This window comes from Pteropus vampyrus, unplaced genomic scaffold (assembly GCF_000151845.1).
Source record: "Pteropus vampyrus isolate Shadow unplaced genomic scaffold, Pvam_2.0 Scaffold53, whole genome shotgun sequence".
Classification (NCBI taxonomy): domain Eukaryota; kingdom Metazoa; phylum Chordata; class Mammalia; order Chiroptera; family Pteropodidae; genus Pteropus; species Pteropus vampyrus.
In genome coordinates, this window is record NW_011888834.1 from 5553686 (window position 1) to 5557652 (window position 3967).

Consider the following 3967-nt stretch of genomic DNA (forward strand, 5'->3'; position numbering starts at 1 on the left):
GATACACATACAATGAAATACTATTCAATCTTAAAAAGGGAGGAAGCTCTGACACATGCTACAACATGGATGAACCTTGAAGACATTATGTTAAATGAAATAAGCCAGCCACAAAAAGATAAAAACTGTAGAATTCCACTTACATGAGGTACCCAGAGGAGTCAAATTTATAAAGACAAAAAGTAGAATGGTGGTTGCATGGAGCGGAGCTGGAGGTGGGTGGAGAATCGAGAGCTATTTTTTAATGGGTACAGATGTCCCGGTTTGGGTAGATAAAAAAGTTCTGGAGATGGATGGTGGCGATGGTTGCACAACAAGGTAAATTTGCATAATGCCACTCAATTCTACACTTAAAAATGGCTAAAATGGTAAATTTTATGTTGTATATATCTTACCACAATTTTAAAAAAAAGTGGTTGGAAGATTTATGGTAGGACACATTGAACATTTTGAAGGAAATTCTCAGTATTATTCTTGTGAATTGGTCACTGATATTTCTCTTCTATTAAGAGGTGCAGAATGAATTGGCCTAGTTTAATCACCCCTGCCACACACGATTTTCCTAATGCAGAAAAATAGAGACAGCGAAAGGAATACACGCATCTGGAGCTGCAATGACAGCCAGGCCGTCTCCAAGTTGTCAGAAGGAAATGGAGATAGAGTGACAAGCGGTGGCAATAGGGGACTTCCAGAACATGGCTTGCTTTATGCAATCTTCTAGACCATGATGCATGGGCCTGGATTAAATATTTAGGCAAAACAGGCCACTGCAAAGGAAAAAGTTGACGTATTCATTTCAAATGCACTCACTGCTTACCTTTCCTTCTTTATCCTAAAATCATAACATTACAAGAATCAGACTTCACCCAGTCACAGTGAGTTTTCATAGTTAGAGCTAAAGAGACCAGGTGAGCTTGTCACAGCAAATGAACTTCTGAACTTGCTGTACAGTTGCGTGACACTGCTCAGAGGGTATGGACCAAGGGCTTCTGGGCAAAGTCACTTTGGTTGTGCACTACACAAGAGGCTTTTGTCAAAAGACCTCGATGTGAACGGCATTTCTTGGAACTGTGCAATACAAAGTCCTGATGAGGATATGTTTGTATTAGCAAAAACACATCCTTCCTGCTCAGAGAAGAACTAGAAATAGCGTATGCTTCCCTATAGCATTATCTTTGGGTAGAACAGGCACCATTCTGACTTCTGTTCATCCTGCTCGGTCCTGGTAATCATCCGCCAAACTCAGGCCTCCTCTAGTTAAACCTTTAATATCTTAGGAATATTTGCTTTAAAAATTCTTTAGGTGGCAGAGAAAAGGGAGCACTTTCCCTAACTTAGCTATTTCTGTCTCTGTGCTTAGAAGGATGATATTTTTACATTCACTAAAGTGTCATTTAATGAGAATAGCAAGCTGGGCTCCAGAAAATAAATTATTAATGAGAACTTCTTCTTCTCGAAGGAAATTAAATGAATAGCAAGTAGTCCTGTTATTAGATTTTAATGACTTTAATTTCTTAACACCAACTGGAAAGAAAATAACCAGTGTTATGTGTAATTTTTGATAATGGTAATAATATAGATTTTATTTGCAATCTTATTATTCAGTGAGAAGGTTATTAAGCAATTTACCAGAGTGTGGGCTGAGGATTGTAAAATCCCATTTACGTACAAATGATATAATGTGTTGCCATGGTGAAGAATGGGTCAAAACAGGATAATGTTCTGACTCATTTGATTATCTGATATAAAAGAAGCAACTTCATTTTCATAGTCCAGGAACTTTATGGAAAAAACACAAAGAATATCCAAAAATTGAAAATTCTAAAGCCCTGTTCCTCAACTTGGCTGCATGTTGTTGTCATCTGGAAAGTTTTAAAATATAATGAAACCTGAGTCCCATCCCCAGAGATTTTGATTTAATGAGTGTGAGGTGCAGGTTGGAACTGAGAGTCTTAAAGTTCTCCAGGTGATTCAAATGGGCAGCCAAGTTGGAAAAACTTATTCTAGATGGTGTCACATCCTTCCATCCAAAAAGTACAGTAAAAGTGAAGCTTATTTATTACTTATTTGTGATTCAACATTAATGAAACTTTGTGTTAGAGGTAGTTATATTGATGTGTCTAAAGACAAGTGAAGAAATAAAAATATAGAAGTAAAATAGAAATAGAAAATTTAATAAAATAATAAATAATATAACATTGCCTATTAACATATAGTATTAGAGTATGTTTTCTATATTATATATCTACTACTATGATACTTGCATGCCATAATAGAAATATAGAAACACATACAATCCTAGAGATTATAAAGGTTTACATTTAAATAAACTTCATCAGAACGATACCAGTTTGCAGTGAAAAATGAATTTTGTTTCCAGAGACTATCTGGTACCTATGCATTTTGAAGAAAACCATTGGCCCTCACCTGTAAAATCAGGCTGCGGCCAGGTAGTGCATGTGGTCTTGATACCAGCAGAGGCAACTAATTTGGCTTCTATTCAAGTCCCCTGTGGATCCTCAGCAACCAGCTGGCATCCTGGGGAACAGAGCGGAAAATTGCATGGTGAGTTTTTGTGAGCCAGACTTTGAACTGGCTCACCATTTCTGCCCACATTCTATTGTCTGGAACCCAATCACATGGCCAGTCCTCAGTGAAGACAGGGAAATGTAGTCTGGCTCTTTGTTCAGGAAGAACAGGAAAAGGAATTGGTGAGCATCTGCACACAAAGGCGGGAAGGTAGAAAATATGTTCCATGCAAGGAATGGAGAACAAAAATGGAAGGGTAGAGCATAGGTAGGCTGTCTGATATTCTGCTGGCATATACGGAAAGGATATGCAAGCTGCTAAAACAATGATATACTTTTAAACTAGTCGTAAAGGGCCCCCAGTCCCAGGCTCCCAGTGTCCACACTGCCAGCCCAGCTGCTGCCTGGGCTACCTGGACCTCCCTGACACAGCAGGGCTCCTGGGACCCTCCTCCAGCACTGTAGTCTGAGCAGTTCTGACTGACTGATGCCCAGACTTTCCTGGCTATTAAACAATTCGAGCATCATCTCCGCACATAGGGTTCTGAGAGGGGCTAACAGCAGGTTTTGGAGAGGTGGGCTGGAGTCTGTTCACAGATGTCCTCAAATGCCACACCGAGTTTGGATTTTATTCATTAAGAGGGAGGAGAGTGTTCATCGCAGATTTTTTATTTTTTGAGTAGGCAAGTAATATGATCAGGGCTCTGTTTAGAAAGATGACTCTGACAGCAGCTAATTTAGGATGATATAAAGAGAGAAGAACTAGAAGCGGGGATTAAATCGTCTTTGTAAATGAATGACACAACGTTATTAAAACAGCAGGGAGGCCACATCTAATTGGTATTATTCTTGTCAAGGTAAGGAAAATATCACCAGCAAACTAGATCAGACCGGATGTTATCACTCCATTCTAATTATCAGTGTTTATAGCTGCAATTGCTGTTGCGCTGTGGTCCCATCAGTTTGCGTGGTGATGTTATTCTGGTATATGTCCGAGGGCCCCAGGGCCGGGGCTAGCAGGGCACCACTGGATCACCAGCCTCCATGCGCTGCCTCAGTTATCTCAGTTATCTCTGTTGCTTGAGGGCAATATCTGGGATCTCCTCGTGCCCATCTTTTCCCTATATCACACACACACACACACACACACACACACACACACACACACACACACACACACACACATATACGAGCTGACAGAAACTGCCTGTGGACAGCATCCTCCAGAATGGCTTGCTCAGTGTTCGACACCTAGATTCTCGCTAAGAACGCTACTTGGAGAAAATGATGCACAGGGAAAACAGTGGACTGAAAATACAGACTCCAGGGTCCCGTCCTGGAGCCCCTCCCCGACAGTTCAAGTTCCTTGCCCTCGGTGTCTCTCTCTGTCAGACAGGGGAGCTGAACCAGAAAAGGGTTTCCACAAACTCTGTCCTGTG